General features: G+C 44.4%; 1 protein-coding gene across 1 annotated transcript in view; it reads right to left on the reverse strand.

The window, feature by feature from the left end:
• Positions 1 to 23,140, reverse strand: part of KLHDC10 (kelch domain containing 10) — a 1,235,840-nt gene that overhangs the window by 718,838 nt on the left and 493,862 nt on the right. The window lies entirely within an intron of this gene.

Below are 23,140 nucleotides of genomic sequence, written 5' to 3' on the forward strand. Positions count from 1 at the left end.
ATCGTCTAGGTATGGATAGACCTGAATCCCCTGAAGCCTCAGGTGAGCCGTTACCACCATCAATTTGGTAAACACTATGAAGGGTGTGGCGAGACCAAAGGGTAGGGCACGAAATTCATAATGACTGACTCCTAGCCGGAAGCAGAAGAACCTCCTGGTGCTTCTGTGCATCTTTATGTGATAGTAAGCATCCTGGAGGTCTAATGAGCACATCCAGTAGCTCTCTAGCAGGTATGGCATGATGGACTGTAATGTGACCATATGGAACTTCTCTTTGGCAACTGACAGGTTCAGGGTAGAGAGGTCCAGAATGGTCCTTAAGTCCCCCGTTTTCTTTGGAACCAAAGAGAAAGTACAGTTTTGTACCTACCATAAATGTAGATGTTCGAGTGCTAATACAGCTGCAGTCATAACAGATGGGTTCTCCTGCGTCAGGCGGGTCCTCGGTCGGCCGAATTCCAAAGTCTAGGTCCGGCGTCGGTTGTCGTTGCTTTCTTTCCTGACGTCAGTGCGACAGGGGTACATAAGACACAGCCGACGCCATTTTCTTCAGTCTTTCTTGCCCCAGATGTCAAGTGCCCCCAGAAGGAAGGCAATATATATATATATATATATATATATATATATATACACATACATACACACACACAAATATATATACATATATATATATATATATATATATATATATATATATATATATATATACACACACACACATATATATATATATATATATATATATATATACACACACACACATATATATATATATATATATATATATATATATATATGTAATATAATATATAATCATGCAATGCAATATAATCAAAAATCAGTAGTTGCAAGCAAATACACCATAGAAGGATAACCCAAATAGGTTGTAAGATGAGGAGTTAGCCACTAGGTCTGTACCCCAAGAGGGGAAGGAGGGAGGGAAACCTGGACTGTAGCTGTATTAGCACTCGAACATCTACATTTATGGTAGGTACAAAACTGTACTATGTTCATCGTGCATACAGCTGCAGTAATAACAGATGGATAGAATCCCAATGCTACTCACAGGGTGGTTGGCACTACGTGTAACTGGGAGGAGCCAGAATGCCCTGCAACACAGCAGTGGCAAAGCCTGCTCTAGTTTTGGAGTATAAAGGTAGGTGGTAGTGTTTAGTGAAGGTATGCACAGAACTCCAAGTGGCTGCCTCCAAAATATCTTTGGTATGGACTCCTCTGAGGAAGGCTGCAGAGGGAGCTGTGGCCCTTGTGGAGTGGGATCTGATGCCTGCAGGTACATATTTACCATTAAAGGAGTAACAAAACCGTATTCAGTGGCCTATCCATTTTGAAATTGTCTGTTTGGAAATTGGCTTCCCTTGAGCTCCTACAGCATAGGACACAAAGAGTTGTTCAGATTTCCTGAAAGGCTTTGTTCTGTCCAAATAGTAACGTAGCTGTCTATGGATGTCTAAGGAATGTAGCAGCCTTTCCCCTTTGTTTTGAGGATTGGGGTAAAAGGTAGGTAAGTGTATGGCCTGATTTAAAGCTACCCTGGATACTACCTTAGGCATAAATGACGGGTTGGTTTGTAGGGAAACCCTGTCCTGATGGAAGATGAGAAAGGGCTGCACAGCCATGAGGGCTTGTAGTTCCAAGACCCTACGAGCTGAGGTAATGGCCAGAAGGAAAGCTGTTTTCCAGGAAAAATATTGCAATTCTGTTGAGGCAGCTGGTTCAAAGGGAGGCAATGTTAATTTTTCTAGAATGTAATTATGATCCCAGGCTGGTATTGGTTGTTTCCTTGGAGGTCTTATATTCTTAGCCCCTCTGAGGAACTGCCTTAAGAGTGGGTGAGAGAATAAGGGTGGATCAGTGTTGTATCCTGCAGAAATGGCTGAGGCATGGATTTTGATGGAGGAAAATGAAAGTCCACTGTTCAACAGTTCAGGTAGATACTGTAATATCGGAGGCAAATTCAGTTTTCTAGGATCCTGGCCCTTTTTCTCATTCCAAACGCAAAACCGTTTCCTTTTTGCGGAGTAAGCTTTTCTAGTAGATGGCCTTCTGGCCTCCAAAATGACATCCTGCACCTCCTTGGAGAGTAGGGTCTGTTGTGGTGTTAAGGAATTTTCCATGCAGCCAGATTGAGTGTTTTCAGCTGACTGTGAAGAGTTTTGCAGCTGTGCTGAGTCAGGAGAAGAGGCATTAGAGGTAGGGTCCAGGGAGGAGAATGTGTTAGGCTCCTCAGGAGTGGGTACCAGTGTTGTCTTGGCCAGTCTGGAGCAATCAGTATCATCTTCGGTCTGTCTGCTCTTGCTTTCAAGAGCACCTTGGGCAGTAGAGGCAAAGGTGGAAGGCGTAAACTGTCCGTGCTGCCCAACTGAAAGAAAAGGCATCCACTCTCCAGGCCTTTGGATGAAATGTCCTTGAGCAGAATTTTGTCAATTGATGATTCCTGTGGGAGGCAAAGAGATCTATGTCTGGCCTTCCCCACTCTTGGATTATCTTTGTAAACACTTGAGGATGCAACTTTCACTCGTGCGGGTCTGTCATATTTCTGCTTAGATGGTCTGCCAGCGTGTTTTCCAAACCTGGCAGGTACTGTGCTTGAAGTTCGATTTGCCATTCCAGAGCCATGTTCCAAAGTGGCATGGCCAGCCTGCACAGGGGGTATGAATGTGTTCCTCCTTGTTTGTTTATGTACCACATTACTGTGGTGTTGTCTGTTCTTATCAATAATTGCCCTGGATGCAGGAGGTCCTTAAAAGCTGTAATTGCATTTATCACTGCTAGCATTTCCTTTTGATTGATGTGAAGGTGCTTTTCCTTTTGGGACCATTTGCCCTGAATGCACCTATCTGTCATGTGTGCCCCCCAGACGTAGTCTGAGGCGTCTGTTGTGATGACTTGATTTGCTTGAGGCTTGCAGAATGGTAGACCTGTGTTTGTTTGGCATGCTTGGGCCCACCATAGAAATTCCTTTTGCAAACATGGAATTAGTGGTATTATTGTTTCCAAACTGTGGCTGTGTTGAGACCATAGGTTTTTTAGGTACCATTGAAGTTTCCTCATATGCAACTTTGCACATGGGATTAGAAGAATGCAAGATGCCATGAAGCCCAGAGCCTGCAGGATTTTCCTTGTAGTTAGCCTGGTACAATTTGCTAGCATCTTGAAGTATTGAGCTAGTTGCCCCTGTTTTTCTGGCGTAAGATAGGCCATCTGGGTGTTTGTGTCCATGTTGGCACCCAGGAAAATTATTTTCTGAGATGGTGTTAGCCTGGATTTCTCTTTGTTGACTGTGTATCCCAGAGAATTCAATAACCGTGCTACATAAGCCAGATGTTCCAGAAGTATGTATTTGCTTGTCTGCTTGGATCAGGCAGTCATCCAAATAAGGGTAAATTTGTATCCCTTGAAGTCTGCAGTAGGCAATTACTGATGCCAGGCATTTCGTGAATACTCTGGGCGCAGTAGATAAGCCAAAGGGCAATGCAGAGAATTGATAGTGGATTGAACCTGCAAGAAATCTGAGGTATCTTCTGCAGCTTTGTCTGATTGGGACATGCAGGTATGCCTCCTTGAGGTCCAATGTTACCAGCCAAGACTCCTTGCCCAGCATGGGAAGAAGCTGCTGTAAGGTGAGCATCTTGAATTTTGGTAAGAGTAGAAATGTGTTTAGGATGGATAAGTCCAAAATGGGTCTCCAATCGGTTCCCTTCCTTGGTACCAGGAATAGTCTGGAATAAAAACCTTGACCTTGTTCGTGAGTAGGTACCGCTTGAATAGCTTTCATGTCCATGAGCTTTGAAATTTGTATTTGAGCCTCTGCCCTTTGATTGTGTGGCAGGTTCGGCATGCCTCTCATTTTTGGAAGAGTGTGAAAATGAATTCTGTAGCCTGTGTTTATAATGTCCAGGATCCATTTGTCTTTTGTGACAATATGCCAATTTTTTTAAAATAATGCCATCTTTCCTCCCAAGGGTGCTGCCACCTGAGCCTTGCTTGGCATGCAAAGGGGAAAGTCATTGGGTTTGTTTCCTGTATTGCTGTGCACTGTCTTCACCACCTCTTGGTGCTGGAGATTGCCATTGTCTGCCTCTATATGATCCTTGAGGTTGTCCTCTGCCCCTTGTGCGCCTGTATCTACCTCTTTGGGGCTTGTCCGTGGCTGGAAAGGACCAGTTTTTTGAAGGCCAATTTCTGCTAAAAAGTGGTGGTTGTACCTGTGGAAAAGCTTTGATAGTTTGCATAGATTTAGCTTTTTATTCCATTTTCCGTAGTATCTCCCTCAGCATTAGTACCAAATAATACATCCTTTTGTAAAGGAGCATCTAGTAGTTTAGCTTTAACATGATCAGGCAAGGTTTGTTCCCCAAGCCAGGCATGTCTACGAATGACTGATCCTGTAACAGCAGCTCTACTTGAGGCCTCTAGAGCATCATAGCCACATTGTAATGTGTGTTTATCCACTTGTTCTGCACTATGCATCATATCCTGCAACTCCTTCAAATCTGGTTGTTCAGGTTGTGACATTTTATTTCTTAATTGTGATAACAGAAACTGTTGATGTTTAAGCATATGGAACTGACAATTTAAGGCCCTCATGGCCAGGGTGGCCGAGGTATATACCTTTTTTCCCCACCTTTCTAAGGATCTAGACTCTCTCTCGGAAGGTAATGGATTCTTAGCAGTAGAGGCCTTCATTCCCTTTGGGCCTTGAGAAATGGTTTCAGGGTCAGCATTATGGCTTTTGTAAAGAAATTGGTGTGAGTTAGGAACTCTGTAGTACCTGTCAGGCTTGACTGGGGCAGGAGGCAGGGAATCTGGATTAAGGCAAGCCTCCGAGTAAACATCACCAAGTATGTATAAGACAGGAGGTATCGCCAGAGGTCTGTGCTGAGGTAGCAAAAGAAATTCCCTAAGCCTTTTCTTGGAATCTGAAAAATCTTGGCCTTCCCAATGGAAGTGTTCCCTCAAGGTATGCAAGGTTTTCCCGAAAGAAAAATCCTCTGGGGGGGGGGATACAGAAGGAAAGGACTGCTCTGCATCAGAATCTTCAAAAGGGGAGTACGAGTGTTCTTCTTCATCAGAATGTTCTGAAATAATAGAGCCCTGGTCAGAAGAGGGAGAATCTTCCTCCACTCTGGGTCTCTTGTCCGGAGGGGGTTGGGAACCCCTGATAAGAGTGATTAAATCCTCAGCCATTTTGAGCATCTGCTTTTTAGGCATGGGACCTGGAAATGGGCCCTGTGCAACAGGCCTCTTGGAATGCATGGCTGATTTAGACTTAGTAAAGGCCTTTATGGAAAAGGAAGATGAAGGTCTGACGACACCATGGGTGGAAGTGGACCTGTCCACATTAAGAGGCTCAACACTCACAGTGCCTTCGGTAGCTGTAGTCAGGGTATGGGCCGAGGAACCTGCGGTCTCTGTTACAGAAGACACCGCCAGAGAAGTGTCGTCGGTAGTTAGGGGCTGCGTAGGTGCCTCGCTGAGAACCGGACCACGTGTAGCCGGTTTTGGCGTGGTGTCGGTGGAGACCGCGGACCTCGCGTGTCGGTCTTTGTCCTTGCGTTTTTTGGACAAAACAGTAGTCGGAGTCTCCGACGACATTTTATAATTAAAAGCTTTACCAAAAAAGTGCTGGGTGAACTCCGCCCGATGCTTAATAGTGCGTTTATTGAAAGTAGCACAAAAGCGACAGCCCGAGACGTCGTGGTCTGGGCCTAAACAAGGGATACAGAGGGAATGGAAATCTTTATGCGGTATTTGCTTCCCACAAGAAATACAATTGTTAACTTTGTCTGACATCGGTCTGAGGCAAGAAAAGTTTCAACGGGTACTTAGCTTTAAAGAAGACTTCGGTTTCCAAATTTTCGTAATTTCAGGAGCTGGCCGACCGGCACTTGCGAACTGCTTCTGCTTCGGGCACCGCGCGGCAAAAAAGACTGAAGAAAATGGCGTCGGCTGTATCTTATGTACCCCTGTCGCACTGACGTCAGGAAAGAAAGCAACGACAACCGACGCCGGACCTAGACTTTGGAATTCGGCTGACCGAGGACCCGCCTGACGGCAGGAGAACCCATCTGTTATGACTGCAGCTGTATGCACGATGAACATCCTGGAGTAAAAGCTGATCCGGACTGATCTGGGGGGGGGGGGAGGTGGTTTTGATGGCTCATTTTTCTAGCAGCTTGGAAATTTCCTGTGCTGCTGCCTCCCTTTGTGTGGGTGGTACATCCCTGGAGGTGTTTTGCACATTTGGGGGAACCCACGAAGGGATAGAGTATTTTCTGGATATGATCTGAAGCACCCAGAAGTCCGTTGTCATGGACTCCCATGCTGCTAGGTGCAAAGACAATCGTCCCCTGACTGCCTCCGGGGAAGAGCAGTTGGGCAACCCCTCAGGGTTGCTGCCCGGGTCTGTCAGAGAAAGGTTTTCGAGACCCAAAGTTCCTTGGACCTCCTCTGCCTCTGGGCCGGCATCCATTCCGTCTCCCTCTGCCTCTGGGGGAAGAAGAGCCCTAAGTGTCCCGGGAATACTGTGACATCCAAAATCACATCTTTTGCCCTCTGATTCCGGGGAAAAGGACCACTGAGGGTTAGAGACGCGGATCCCAACGGCAGACGGTGTCTTCCCATCCTTCTCACTCTGGACTAATGTGTCTTTGACGGTCTTACCAAAGAGTGCAGAGCCGTCATAAGGGGCATTGGCAAAGGATGCCTTGAAGGGTTCTGAAAATTGACATAACCTGAGCCAGGCGTTGTGTTTCATGGACACGCCGGACCCAGCCGCTCCTTTCGTAGCATGTGAGAGAAGTCGCATCGACGTATTAGATACTGCTTTTAAAGTGGCCATCCTCGCGGAGAATGAAGCCTTGTCCTCCTGCGACATGGATTGGGGGGAGACGCCTCCAGCTACTTTACCAGTTGGTGGAGTCTGGTTACATGGGCCAGGTAGTTCAGAGCCTTAATCGAAAAGGTAGCTGAAGCGTAAACCCACTTCCCTAGGCAGTCCATCATCCGTGACTCTGTCAGCAGGACAGACGAGTAACTCTCCTGAGCAAGTTCCTTCTTCGTGGCTGCTGCTACCACCATGGCATCTACGGGGGCAGCCTTTGTTCCATGCTGGTCTGTCTACAGGGGGGCTTAAGATCTTATCCGGTCTTTTTGGGATAGGTTCCATGGTGTCCGATTCCTTCCATGCCCGTGAGGTGACCAGATCCACCAAAGGATCTGCGGGAGGGGACACCCAGGAAGTAGATGGGCCTGTGTCGAAAGCCTCCAGGAACATGGACTCATCAGAAGAAGGTTTGGGGGCAGACCATCCTCCCTGTTGGTGCAGAATGTCCATGATGTCTCCAAAGGAGACATCCTCGGGAGGTGACCTAGGGGAACCTTCATCATCCAAGTCCGTTGTCCTCAGTGAGGGACTCAGGGGAGTCCAAGTGCCTCCTGTTGCACATATGCTTGCAAGGTACCTCTCTGGTGGGGCTCGCAAGCCACTTGTTTCTCGGAGGAAACCGTTTGGGGCTCTGAGCATGGGCTGTCCCCTCTGGTAAAACGATTGGTATCGTAGACAGAACTGAGGGGGTATGGGTGGAGTCCGAGTGGGCAGTCAGCGGTCGCGATCCAGTAGAGAGAACCGTTCCATATCTTCTGTTGTTTCTGTTTCTGCATTAATATGAATACCCGGTTTCTGAGTTTAATATAGCAAATTATTTAATGTATTGGTTTTTATTACTCTAGTTGTTTGGATATATGTTTTGTGCATCTAAAATTTGCTCTCTACTGTTCTCATTGATTTACTTATTATCTTCATCTCTCTCCACTATTTTTTTTTTATTACTAGTTTTTGACTAGGTGGACCCTGTGAGCAGCTACCTAACTGCCTTCTATCCTCCTGGAAAATCAGAACTTGAGCCCATTAAACCTCCTATCCCACTACTCTTCTGCGATACCATCCCAAACTGACTGCTAAAGTATGTTTTATTCCATCATGTTTTACCCATAGGACAAATCTGGTCTACTAGTCTAGCTACCTGTTCAGGACTGCCAGCAGCCAATAGCCCCTGTCCCCTCCACTATACTAGAACTGACTCTTATCCTATATCCACCCCTTATATAGTATTGTAATCTGGCGATACGTCTATTTTCCTCTCTCCCTTCTCTATTACCCCTTTCTTACCTGCATAATTTTGATAAGTCACTGACTTTGACCACTAGGTGGCATCCTACTACTATCCTATCTCCTCTTGCCTCACTATTTCCACACTCTCCAACACCTTACTTTTGTCCTGTTCCCAACTCTATTTATCTAACCCAGTTTGCTGTTTACTCTCTCTGAACCCTATCAACCCTTCTACTGCACGGTATCTCTACAAACCTGTCTATTTTCAGAGGTTAATTAACTTCATACTTAACTCTTACCTTTTACATACCCACCTGCTGCTTCCTCACCTTACAGATTGTTTTCTTTCACACTGCTATACCACTCTCTTGTGTCTTCCGCTCCGTTAGCCTTCGGGCTCACTCCGCTCCCCTACCCTGCCCCCAATTCCCACCGCCCTAGCACCTCTACATTTATACCATCATAGTCACTCCCTTCCTCTTCCCAACCTATCATACCTCCTCCCATTACCACACCCCATAGTTGTTCCACTCCCCTCTACCATAACTCCTCCCCCCTGCCTACCTATTCTTAAAGCCACACTCCCTTAATTCCTACATTCACTATCTCATCACATTCTTTTTAAGCATGCCTTCCGAGTGAGTAAATGAGTAAAAAGCATTATTTTTCTAATCAACATGAATATGGGAAAAATAGCAATCCTGTGCTTTTTACTATCTCTATTAGCTAGCTTATACCATATTAGTAAATATGAAGACCAACCATATATAGGCTAGCACATCACCAAAAAGCAAACAACAGCATTAGGGTCTCAAATTGCACTTAAACTCCACTACCAACAGTCCGACATTTTTAAAGCCAATATCATCCACTACCATCGAAGCAAAGTTAACCTCAACTATCATAAAAACAAGCAATCCCAGAAACTAGCACAAAAATTCAAAAAAACTCCTAGAATACATCAGTAAAATATCTCAAGGGCTGGAGATATCCACCCCAATCCTGGCCCTACATCAACAAGCAACCCTGACTGTCCTATGAATCTCCCTAAGACATCCCACTTGCTACAAATGTTCCATCTGAATATTAGAAGTGTCAACAACAAAGTGCATAATTTACATGCACTCCTAGATACTTACCTACCAGATATAATGTGTCTAACTGAAACATGGCTAAAGCCAGAGATCAAAGACAATGAACTCATCCCACCTGGATATAATATATACAGGAATGATAGAAACAAAAAAAAAGGTGGCGGAGTCGCTGCACTCTTTAAAACTAACCTTAACGTTACAATTAATCCTACCCAACCACCGCAATTCTCTAATACTGAAATACTACTTTAAAGATTCACTTAAACAAAGATAAAAGTATTAACCTAATTGTTTTATATATCCCCCCCGGGAACAATGTCAATACATTGGAGAATATACTAAACTGGCTAATGAATAACTACCCACAAGAAACTATAATTATGAGTGATGTTAACATTGATTGGTACCTATGCTCTAATAATAATAACCCCACTAACATCAACCTTCATGGTTACTCACAAACGATTACTACATCCACCAGAATGGGAAACTCTAATCAAAAAGAAAGCATTCTTGATTGGATCCTTATAAACAGTCACCCTCACACATATACGTGCCGAACCCTGCCTAATGAAATTAGTGACCACCTTATCACATATATTACTAAAAATAAACCAGACCACTCCACTGTCCCAGTCTTTAGATCTATAAGAAACAAAAAAAACTTTGACCTCATAAAATTTAAAAATGAGCTGCAATCCTGTAACTGGACACCACTCAAATATCTTCCCCTAGATGAAGCAGTAGAACATTTCAATACCACCTTTCTATCCATACTAGATACCCACGCCCAAAAGACTCATCAAAACCAAAACAAAGATTGCCCCGTGGCTCTCAACTGAATCTAAACTTAAAATAAAACTCAGAAATAAAGCTTGGAATACCTGGCGTAAAACCAAAACAATCCTAGACCGTACGAAATTCCAACAACTAAGAAATGCAATGAAAAAAGCCATAGTAGCTGACAAAAAATTTTTATTGTTTGTTACAGAATAAGCACCAAAATAACCCTCAGAAATTCTGGGCAGGCTTGAATAACCTTCTCCACCCAGGTAAATCATCCACTCCAACTCCTGAAACAGCAATGGATAAAGACCCCATAGAAATAGCCAATACCTTCAATATGTTCTTTACAAACATTACCAAAACCTTAGCCAACCAACTATCCTCTTGTAGCCAACCGATCATGGAAACACTACCACAACCTTTAAAGACCTTCTTCCTAAAAAGTGTCCCTACATCTTCAATAAGAGCCCTTTTACAAAAACTTAAACCATCTACCCCTCTGCAGACCTACTCCCAGCAGAATACCTTCAAAAGCTGCAGATGTTATAGCCTATCCAGTTTCTATCCTCATTAATCGAACTTTCTCAGAGTCAATAGTACCAACTTTATGGAAAGTATCCCATGTAATACCACTCCATAAAGGAGGGACATCCACTGAATTATCTAACTATAGGCCCATAGCATTAATGTCCCCATTAGCCAAAATTATGGAAAGATGTATGCACAAACAGCTACTCCACTATCTTATCCATAACAACCTACTAGCCAACTCCCAGCATGGTTTCAGACCCAAACACAGTACCACAACTGCCCTTCTCTCCTTCACTGACACAATAAACCATAACCGTAATGACAAGAAAGTGTCCTCTGCCTTATTTCTAGACCTATCAAAAGCATTTGATATGGTCAACCATCAACTACTCATGGAAACCTTAAAAAACCTTTACCTGGATAACTTGACACTAGACTGGTTTAAAGCCTACCTCTCAGACAGGAAACAAGCAGTATTGTGGCAGAATACTCTCTCCACTTTACTACCAAATACCATTGGGGTCCCTCAAGGGTCCATTTTGGGGCCACTTCTTTCTCGGTCTTCATTAATGACCTCCATAAAGTGATTCGGGAGGCCACCTGTATTCAATATGCGGATGACTCAACACTGGTTTGTTCGGATACATCTCCAGACAGACTATTAACTAAAACCCAAAATTGCTTCACCAAAGTCGAAAACTGGCTATTAGGACGACAGTTAATCCTAAATCCTAAAACTAAATTATTGATCTTTCAACCAACTCACAAAAATCACCTTATTGATGTCTCCATAACATCCAAAAATGGTACTATCATTTCCCCAGACCCCACACGAAATTGCTTGGAGTTACTATTGATAATAAACTGAAATTGACATACATATCAACCTGTCCATCAAAACAGTAAACAAAAAATTAGGATCGCTCTATAGAATTAAACACTTCCTAACACCAAGTACTAAAATCACCATTGCCCGAACACATTTGCTCTCCACCCTTCTTTATTCATCTGCAATATTCACCAATCTTAACAAAACCATACTTGATAAACTATCCAGCTCATATAATCATATAGCTAGATTTGCAGCAGGAACTCCATACAGGACCCATCACTGCACCAACCTCAAAAACCTAACTTGGATTGAACTCCCCAACCTTGTTAGAATTACCCAACTTACTGAGGTATATAAAATTCTCAAAAACCCCAACAATTGTCCTTCACTTCAGAACCTAGTCCTTCTATACTCTAATCTTAACAGTCTACGTTCTGCAAACAGACCACTCATAAAGATGGTCAAAGCTTACAATACTGGAGGAGATGCACTCTTTCCAAACGCCGTTGGAAAAGTCTGGAACTCTCTTCCCACCAGTATTCTTTCCTCTACCTCTCTACCCCACTTCAAGAAACAACTGTTTCACCACTATCAGAAGCACTGGCTTTGCCAATGCTCATCTCCTGACTGACATTTCCTAGTCTCTATTATCTACCTGAATTGTTCATTGTCTTCATTATTTTATTTCCTTATATGCATTGTTAACAAATGAATTTTGCAACCTGATTGTTTGTTTGATATTTGACTGTTTCTCTCTCTGTAATATTATAATTTTGGAAATGTCTGTATTTTGTATAATGTTGGAGCTTTTCTCCCCGGGCCTCCGCTGAAAAAGGACATTGTATCCAGTCGGATTTTTTTTCCCGGTTAACAAATGTAAAATAAAAATAAATAAATAAATAAATTCTACCATGTCGAATGCCGAAGGAGAGCGAACCTCCTGAGAAACCAATAAAGAGGCCGGTCTTCCCAGGTCCGAGAGAATTGGCGCCAGGCCCAAGGTGGGCAGATCTCTGAGGGAGGGAACCTGACCCAACAAAGTCAGAGCCGAAGAAAAAGGTTCCAATCCCTCAGATCGACACCCAACCTCTGGCTCAGAGCGGCTCGGATCCGAGCTGGTCGGATTTGAAATGCTCTAGGCAGCTGTCGGCATCGAGGAAGCAGGTACAGTCGGCGCCAACCCCATGATTAAGGTCAACCTCGGATCCAAATACTCCAAATCTGAAGGTCAGGTCGGAGAAGGAGATATAGGTTGGAAAAAGGGAAGCGAGCTCTCTCCTCCTGAGGGAGGGGGGGTGGCAAGACCCCCATCTGGATCTGAGTACTGATAAATCTCCTCATCATTTTACCCAGATCAATGTTCAACAAAGACCGGGTGGACCTTGATGAGGCCACGGACTCCAACCTGGCGGGTTGGGGCACTGAGCCCGAGAAGCTGAATGTGCCTCCTCCAGCATCGGGGAGATCGGAGCCAATGGGAGTCATGGATCCCTGGCGTCTTTGTAAGTGAAGTGAGGTCCGGAGACCTCTTTCTCTTTTCCCTCGCCTCTGACTCTCTCTCCCTCTCTCTACCCCTTTTCTGCTCCGCTACCACAGGCTTTGGTACAGGAGGTGGAGTCCCAGCTTGTGAGGGTGGAGAACACACAGGAAGGAGAGGCAGCCACAGCAACCGCTATGACCGGAGACGAGGAAACATTCTGTAGGGGGAAGAAGGCCTTTGAGGGCCAACATGGCCTTTCTATCTTTAATGGCATGGGGGGGGGGTGATGCCTGCACACATGCTGCAGTCAACACTGAGAAGGGCAATGCCCAAGCACAAAATATACTGTGTGGGGCCATCCACAGGGGATAATTTATGTCCACACACTGTGCAACCCTTGAAAACAAGTTTTCAGCCATACTGCCCGAGTAGAAAGAGAACTGGAGAAAAAAAGGCAGTTCCTTTCTAACTGGCACACACACACCCACTCATCACACTCGTATACAAAAAAACACTGAAAGAGGGGAGCTACAGTCTACACAATAGTACAAACTACTCTACCGATCTTAAAACACTATAACTCAACGCCCCAAGTGAGGGGAGGAGAAAGGGGACCTATACTGACACTATCTAACAAAATTCTGAAAAAAAGATACTCTCAAAGGTTTTACCCACTTGACTAAGTTGGAGCTCAAGAGACAAGATGAAAAAGCTATTCGCGGCAAACGAGATCGGGGGATGGAAGGCAGTGGAGGTGTATTGTGGGTAAAAGGAGGAGTTTGGAGCTGATGCTAGTAAAAGGTGCCGGCTCGGATCCAATAAGGTTCCATAACCCACAGGCTGAAGACCAAATGAAGTAAACTACTTCAGATCAAAGTTTATATTTGGTCTATTTTCAAACCATAGAACCCTTGCACACATGTTTAAGACAGTGCATAACATGCATGTGTTCTTTGATTCACCTTCTTGAATTATATTCCTTATATAATACAGCACCACGTGTATTTTATATTTGCAGTTTTGAACATTTTTCCAGTAAGCAATCAAACAAAAGGTATGACCCAATAATGACAATTTTCCATTTCAATCATAAAAGGCCACTCAAACATCTGTCATTACAATCCACCAATACCAGTCAATACACACCAATCTCTGCAGAAGTAAAAGTCATCTGAAAAATTCAACATTAAAAAAATCTAACTAATGAAGAGGTTGCTGCAAACAAACTACACATTTCGTGTTTCATCTACAAATTCAGTGCTTGCTGCCTTTGAAGAATAAATTGTCTACGGTACATTAAAAAAAAATCGTAAGCTGATATTGCAATTGGGAATGGATGGCAAACTGACAACAGGTTCATGGTTACAAGGCATCTCATCCAGAGGAGGACAACTGGTGATTGTAGCACCCCCCGCCCTTTAAAGTACAACACTGTACATCAGCAATCCATCTACATGCTGTAGAACCCACAGGCTTTGTGCATCAAAAGCAAGTATGCTATCTGTTATGGTATGACAATTTTAAACAAAACAAACATAAGTTGAAAACAGCCTTACCATTAGCAGCAGTAAACCGCTCTTCCCTCGAAGCTCACAATTCCTTGAAAATGCAACAAAGTGTACAATTCCTTCCAAATGAACTGAAACTCAGTTCCTTGAAAATACAGCAAAACTCATTTTTTACTGGTTTGGTAGTTTGTCTAGAGGATTCTTAGGGTTTGAACCTGAAAAAATTTACATGCACATTCTCTCAACTGTCCAGATTTTCACCTACATTTTTGGTCTGTTCCTCAAAATTTGTGGTTTAATGGTAAATCACTGAGGAATGAAGTTTCTAAATAACGGCATACATTTGAGTTTCAGACTTCATATTGTTCAAAAAAATGAATGCTAACACAAATCCTGTTTTTCTAGCAACTTTCTAAGTTTATACGAGCAATATTTAAAATAGGTCCCTATTTTTGGATTTTTTTCCCTGTGATGGTCTCTATTTACCCTGGAGCAGAAATCAAGGAGTCTCAATCCTCACCACTGACACTGGTGACAGACCGTCACTAAAAACAGGAATGCATCTACACAGTACTGTCAAATGCAACTCTCTACATCAAGCACAACTTTCCCCAAGGGCACACACGGAACACATTCCAGACCAGGGACTGGACTCTGTCTCTCTGCTGTCTCTCAGTTCCAAGTAGCTGGCACATCCACACCTGGGAAAAGCTGGAATAGATTTACTAGCTGTACCTCTTCTGCACAGACTATAAGGTAACCACTCTAATGCTCTTACAAGGGTATCCAATTACACTGAGTAAAATCAATACTAATATAAACGGTTGAGTGCAACCAAAGAAGCAAGACTTCAAGGCATCACTAAAATAAGCACAAGTACTCACAAGGTGTTAAAAGTATTCTCTAAAAGACCAGCCACAATGAAAGGTATAAGAATATTCAATAATAAAATAAAAAAATGAGAACACTAAGTACAATAAACACCAGAGTTTCAATCAATGGAGAAATAAAAAAATGATAACAGTTGGACAGATTAAAACAGAAGCAGAAAAACAATACTTAACTAATTTCACCGTATTTCCTGACTGTCTAAAGAATAATTGTTCCCGAGCCAACTTAAATAATACAGGGCAAGAACAGATGCTGAGATACTTACTTCCACAAGGCAAGGTGAAGAGCTTCTAAACTTACACTGAAATGACAGTGATAACTGTCATAGGTCTTTGTATCAGGTTCCAAAGAAAAGAAAACAAAAAAACTGCTGAGAGTTCCATCTTCTCTGAGCTGGTTATAGAATGACATCACATGTGATCACCTGACTGATACAATATACACTCAGAAGAACTTTGCCAAGATCTGTTGAAGTATATGATAGCTTCCCTTCCAGAATTCATTGTTTAAACATTAACATTTAATCAGTTATAACAACACTGTTGATACATTTTCAACACAAACATCTGTACAAATCACTGTGACAGCCAAACGACACAATTCCCCACAAAACTCAAGCAATCTATGCTGATATATGCTAAACATGCACAGCCCTATTCTCCCTGGCACAGATATCACTACCTCACATTGTCGCATCTCTCCCCCCTTTGAAGACTCAAGACAGTTTTTCAAGTGACCCTGGAAAAACATTGCTTGAGAGAAATGAGACTATCTGGTAACACATTAACGTATACCCTTGCTTGGTGAGTCCATCTGCATTGGCAGTGCTGACCCCATTAAGGTGCTGTACTCTCATGTCATGTGCCTGCAACACTAGACTCCACCTTAACTTGGTATTTTGACTCTATGTAGCCATGTTAAAGAATTGTAGTCTGTAATCCCAGTAAATTTCCTTCCATACAGATAAGGCTGAAGGTTCTGCAAGGCCCAAACTATGGCTAGACATTCTTTTTCTACAGCTGCATGACATTCCTCCCTGGGTTGGAGTCTACGGCTAAGATACACAAAGTACAGTTGTGTACACTTACCATAAATGTAGATGTTTGAGTGTATTCACTGTTGCAGTCATCACATTTGGGTTATCCCTGACAGGGTAGCCCTTGGTCGGGCTGAATACCAGAGACTTAGTATTTCTGCATCGGTTGCTGTCGCTTGAGGACTGGCGTCAGGTCGTCAGTGGTATAAAGTAAAGCAGCTGACACCATTATATCAGTTTTTCTTGCTCTAACCTGTCAGGAGCCCCCAAAGTAGAAGGTCAGTGTCTGGTCGAAGAACCCCAGCAGTGGAAAATAAATACCAAAATGTCCCTTGTAAGGAAAGGAGAACAAGGAAGAATGGTAACAAAAGGGGAAAAAAGGGAGATGGAGGGAGGGAAACCAGGACTGTGAAAGTGAATACACTTGAACATCTACATTTATGGTAACTGTTCCCAACTGTACTAAGTTCTTCGCATTTCACTGCTGCAGTCATCACATTTGGGAAGATTCCCAAAGCTGAGGAAATGGGTGGAGGCAGTCAAGGAAGCCCTGCAAGACTGCAGATGCAAACCCTGCCCTGGATTTGGAGAAGAAAGGCAGGTGGCAATGCTTGGTAAAAGTGTAAACAGATGTCCAGGTGGCAGCCTCCAGGATGTCCCTGGTGGGGACTTGTCTAAGGAAAGCTGCAGAGGTGGAGGCTGCCCTGTTGGAGTGTGTCCTGACCCCCTTGGAGGGAGGCTTACCATGCTGTTTGTAGCAGAAATAGATGAAGTGTGCTATCCATTTGGAAATGGTTTGCTTGGAGATGGCTTTGCCTTCTGCTCCTGTAGCAAAGCTAACCAGCAATTGCTCAGACTTTCTGAAGGGTTTAGTCCTGTCCAGATAGTATCTGAGCTGTCTGTGCACATCTAGAGAGTGAAGAATCCTTTCCCCCTTGTTCTGGAGATTAGGAAAGAAAGTGGGCAAATGAATGGATTGCTTGAAAGCCACAGTGGACACCACCTTGGGCATGAAGGATTGGTTAGTTCTGATGGATAACTGGTGTGCATGGAAGATGAAGGGTTCCCACAGCCATGAGTGCTTGCAGCTCAGACTCTTCTGGCTGAAGTGATGGCCAGAAGGAAGGCTGTCTTCCAGGAGAGAAATTTTAGCTCTGCAAAAGAAGTTGGTTCGAAAGGAGGCAGGGTGCGCTTTTCCAACACAAAGTTAACCCCACTGAGAAAATGTGGGATCAAAGGGTGTGAGAAAAGGGGCTGTTCAGTGAGAAAATGAGCAGAAATAGCAGAGGCATGAATTTTTATAGTGGAGAGAGACCACTGTGTAAGTAGGTCAGCTAAGTAATCCGGGATGGAGGGCTGTGCCATATTTGCCTCCTTGGCCTGGATCCAGGTGCAGACCCTTTTCCATTTATCGGCACAAGACTTTCTGGTGCTAGGGCATCTGGCCTCACGGATAACATCCAGAACCTGTTTACTGAGGATGGCAGATTGGTTCGGGGTTAGGGAATAAGCCAAGCTGCCAAATTGAGTGTCTGCAATTGAGGATGCATGATTCCCCTTCCCTCTGGGTTATGGGGTTTGAAATCTGAGGAAGATGCCATGGAGGCAGTGGGGACAGGCTGCGCAGCAAGGGGTACCAGCTCTGTTGGGGCCAGTCTGGTGCTATAAGAATGGTCCTTGGTTTTTCCTCCCTTATTTTGAGCAGAAACCTGGGGATGACAGATAGGGAAGGATAGGCATAGACTGACAGGTTGACCCAGGGGAAGGACAGGGCATCCACTTTCCAAGCCATGCAGTGATGCTCCCTGGTGCAGAAGTTGCTGAGCTGATGGTTGGTGTGGGAGGCAAAGAGGTCGACCTTCAGGGTTCCCCATTTCTGAGTTAAGAAGAAGGTACTTCTGTTGAGCTGCCATTCATGTGGTTCCAAAAGGTTTCTGCTTAATTCTTCTGGACAGCCTGGTAGGTATTGTGCTAACAGGTGTATTTGCATGGAAGAGGCTGTGAGCCAAAGGCTCATGGCCAGCCTGCACAGAGTAGGAGTGAGTCCCTGCCTGCTCGTTCATGTACCACATCACAGTGGTGTTGTCTGTTTTGATCAGGAGAACTCCTAGAGAGAGAAAGGGCTTGAAAGGTGTGCTGCACAGCCATCATCTCTTTTTGACTGATGTGCAGGGGTTTTTTTTGTGGGCTCCAATGGCCCTGTATCCACCTACCGTCCAGGTGTGCACCCAAGCGTAGTCTATAGCAACTGTGGTGAGGGTCTAGGTGGCAGGGTGTGGGGAGAAGGGCAGTCCCTTGTTGTGGGAGCAAGCTTTTGGCCAAAGAAATTCCGTTTTGAGGCAAGGAATTTTAAGTAGAAGAGTTTACAGGTCTTGAGAGTGTTGACACCAAAGGCTCTTTAGGTACCACTGAAGTTTCCTCGTATGCAGTCTGGCATATGGAATGAGGAGTATGCAAGATGCCATGAACCCCAGAGCTTGCAAGGTTTTCCTTGCAGAAAGCTGGGGCCTGGGCACCAGTTGAGAAAAGTAGGCTGACATGAAACTTTGTTTCTCTGGTGTAAGGTATGACATCTGGGATGCTGTCTCCAGACTTGCTCCCAGGAAGATTATCCTTTGGATGGGCACCTGTTTTGATTTCTTTTTGTTGATTGTGTACTCTAGGTAGGTTAGTAAACTCTTTACAAAGGCCAGGTGTTTGAGCAGCTTTTCTTGGCTGTCTGCCTGAATAAGGCAGTTGTCCAAGTAGGGGTAAATTTGAATATTTCTTTGTCTGCAAAAGGCAATGGCCAGAGCCAGGCATTTTGTGAAAACTCTGGGAGCAGTAGATAAGCCAAAGGGAAGTGCAGAGAACTGAAAGTGTTGAGATCTTGCCATGAAGCGGAGATATTTTCTGCATGTTTTCCTGATAGGAATGTGGAGGTAGGCCTCTTTTAGATCCAGGGTGGCTAGCCAAGCGTCCTTGGAGAGCATAGGTAGCAGCTGCTGGAGAATGAGCATTTTGATATTGGGATCACCAGAAAGGTCTTTAGAATGGATAGATCGAGGATGGGGCGGTCAATGCCCTCTTTTCTGGGCACCAGAAAAAGTATGGAGTAGAAGCCTTGGCCTATCTGTTCTGCAGGAACATGCTCTATTGTCATCAAAAAGAGCAGGGAATGGATTTGCTTTTGAGCCTCTAACCACTGATTTGGTGGTAGATCTGGGAACCATTTTGGGGTTGGAAGGGTGTAGAAGAATTTGTATCCCTGAGACACAATGTTCAGAACCCACTGGTCCTTGATAAAGGTGACCCAGGTGCTTGAGTGAAAGGAGCGTTTTCCTCCTAGGGGTAAGAAGAAGGTGAGCAGAGGGGAGGTCGGGAGGAAGTGAGTCATTATGAGTTCTTACCATAAGGGAGTGGTTTAGAACTGCCTGGTTTTGAAGTGGAGGTAGTCCACTGTTTAGATCTCTGCACTCCCTGGAGCTGCTGTCTGTGGGGGTCTGCTTCCACGGGTCCTAGGCTGGGGCTGTTTACTTGGAGCAGGAAAGGACCAGTGCTTCGAGGGAAAATGCCTGCTGAACCTAGGGGGCTGGACCTGCAAGAAATCTTTAACGGTTTGCATAGATTTTGCTTTTTCTTCCATCTTTTTTTAAGACCTCTTCTGCCTTAGTGTCAAATAATTTAACTTTGTGCAAGGGTGCAGCCAATAATTTAGATTTGACATGGTCTGGCAGGGGTTGTTCCTTAAGCCATGTAGTCTTCTAATAACAGATCCAGTGACTGCTGCCCTGCAAGAAGCTTCTAGGGCATCAAAACTACAGTGCAATGTGTGTTTAGTTACTTGACTTGAAGAATGCATTAAGTCTTGTAAATCTTTAGATTCTGCCCAAGCAGGAAATGACATTTTTTGTTTAATGAGTTCCAGGGTATGCTGCTGATATTTAAGCATATGGAACTGACAATTTAGTGCTCTGATAGCAAGAGTAGCTGAGGTGTATACTTTTTTACCCCATCTGTCCAATGCTCGGGAATCCCTGAGGGGGTGGGATTCTTAGCAGAGGTTGCTTTAATCCCTTTTGGCCGTTAAGAAATGACCTCAGGGTCAGCTGTAGGATTTTTAAAAATATATTTGTGCGAGTCAGGTACTCTGTAGTACCTGTCTGATTTTCTGGGAGCAGGAGGTAGGGTGTCAGGTGTCAAACTGGATTCAAGGAAAAGATCATCCATCACATCCAGGACTGGGGGATGGCCAAGGGTCTGTGTTGCGAAAGATGTAGGAATTCTCAGAGTCTCTTTTTAGACTGAGGGTAGTCCTGACTCTCCCATTGGAAATGCTCCCTTAAAGTATGCAGGGTTTCCCCAAAGGAAAAATCCTCGGGGGGGGGGGGGCTGAAGGAATGGATTCCTCTGCATCAGAATCCTCATAAGTGGAGAGAGGCTGCATGTCTTCATAGTCAGATGCATCAGATTCATTTGACTCTTGCAGACAAAACTACTGGAGACAAATCTCTCTTCCTTTTTGAATGGGTAGCTTGGCTTCCCCCTGATCAGCATGAGAAGGTCTTCTGCCATTTTAAGCATTTGAGACTGAGGCAAGGTAGCAGGCGCCTGAGAGTGGGTAGTCGGTTTCTTGGATGTGGTTTGAAGTCTGGGCCTAAGGCACTTGGTTATTTTCGGAAGAATGGTAGTCACGAAAGAACACGTTTGTGTCGAGATTCAGAGGTGTAAAGGACTTCCTCATTAACCGGTGCCTTGCTCAGCAGCTCTGGACCCATCCAAGGTAGAGACGACTGCAGGATCCTTAGATGATGAAGATTTTTGTGGCATACCGGATTCTGAAAGTCTCTGTAGTGGCCTTCGAATCAACTGAAGTGGGCATCAGGGGCTGCGAAAGCACCTCACTGAGTACCGGAGGACTAATGACTATTTTGACGGAAGCGTCGTCGGAAAGTATGGACCTGTGAGGTCTGTCTTTACTTTTTTTCGGAAGATCTGCTGTCATATGGCTTACCAAAGTCATATCGCAATTCGTGGACTGTAAACGAAAATATCTGGCTACAATAGTTCTGGCGTTAAAGCACAGAAGCAACAATGCAGGATGTCGTGGTCTGGGCCTAGGCAAGTGACGCAGTTAAGAGTGGAAGTCTCGGTGTGGTATTTGCTATCCACAGGTGAGACAATTAACTTTTTCTGACATTGGTTAGTGCAAGAAAAAAGGATCCCGAATGAGGTACTTAAGCTTTAGAAGACTTCAACTTCAATTCGGAAACAAAAACTCAGGTAGCGGCCGACCGGCACTCATGCAAACTGCTTCTGCTTTGGGCTCCACAGCAAGAAAGACTGATGTAATGGCGTTGGCTGCCTTACTTTACACCACTGACGACCTGACGTCAGTCTTCAAGCGACAGGAACTGATGCAGAAATACTAAGTCTCTGGTATTCGGGCTGACCGAGGGCTACCCTGGCAGGGATAATCCAAATGTGATGACTGCAACAGTGAAACACAAAGAACATCTGGGTGCTCTTCTCCCTCTGAGGAAACTTGGCTAAGTACAGCCAACATCCCATGCACTGAAGCATCCAACTGCACAACAAATTCTTTGCTGTAATTTAGACTGACTGACACAAGGGGTCCTCCCCAAAGCCCCTTTAAGCTTTTTGGAATGGCTGATTGCAGGCTGTGGTCATCACTACCTTATCTCGCCTGTTTTTCTTTGTCGGGTCTGTAAGGGGAGTAGCTACTGTACTATAACTAGGCATCAACTTTCTATAGTACCCCACTGTCCCCAAGAATGCCCTCACCTGCATTTTGGTAACAGGGGCAGGTCACACCTGAATAGCTTCCACTTTGGCAGGTTCTGGCCTAATCTTACCACTCCCCACTATGTCCCAGGTAGGAGACCTTTGCCATACCCATCTGACACTTACTGGGCTTAATGGTCAATGCTGCCCTTTGCAGTCTGAGCAGGACCTCCCTGACATGTTGAGGCTTTATCATGCTAACATAGTACAATTTGTGTCCCTGCCTCCTTTCTAGCAAGTTTACCATGTAATTAACATGCAAACAAGGTACTGCATTATCAAAATCATTTCCTATCAAGATATCTGCAGGAATATCCTCAAACACATCTACCTGCTCGCTTCCTTTTCCACCCTCCCAAGCAAAGTGAACCCTGGCCAAAGGTATTTGGAGTGGAATCCCTCCTAAAGCTCTGACTGGATTGGATTGCCCAAGCAAGTACTCTTTTAACCACTGCAGGCTTCGCAATGGTTATGTCAGAGGCTCTCTCTTTCTTAGCAGTGGCCTGTCTTCCATCCACAAAGATAGGATATACAAACTCCAGTGATAGTCTAGTACCCCTGTTGTCTCCAAACAACTTACTTCTGGGCATGCTGTTATTCCCATTTGCTGCCTCCCTCACATTTTGTTCCCAATCTTGCTTCAGGAGGACATTTGTATGGCACATGGCCACTCTGGTTACATTTAAAACATCTAGCCCCTGATCCTGGTTGTGTATCTGAACTGGTGGCTTCTCTTGTTACTGGTAGACTCTGTAGGGGAGATTTAGGCTGCCCACCATGGGTTCCCTTATATGCATGTGCAGCACTGGGTACCCCTTTCTTGTGCAGTAATACCCTATTTGCTAAGTAGAGATCCCCTTTTCTCCCCAGCTCATCTGCAGAGTTACAATCTTGGTCTGCCAACCAGATTTTCAGGTCTTCAGGCAAAGTACTAAGGACTTGTTCCCTTATCAAAAGGGCTGCCAGTCTTTCAAAAGTAGTGACCTGACACCCACTCACCCACCTATGAAAATAAGCATTTAACTCGGCAATATAATCACATACACTTTAATTTGCCTTGTGTC

The sequence above is a fragment of the Protopterus annectens genome, chromosome 11.part0 (genome assembly GCF_019279795.1).
Source record: "Protopterus annectens isolate FY-2018-M chromosome 11.part0, PAN1.0, whole genome shotgun sequence".
In the NCBI taxonomy this organism is placed as follows: domain Eukaryota; kingdom Metazoa; phylum Chordata; order Ceratodontiformes; family Protopteridae; genus Protopterus; species Protopterus annectens.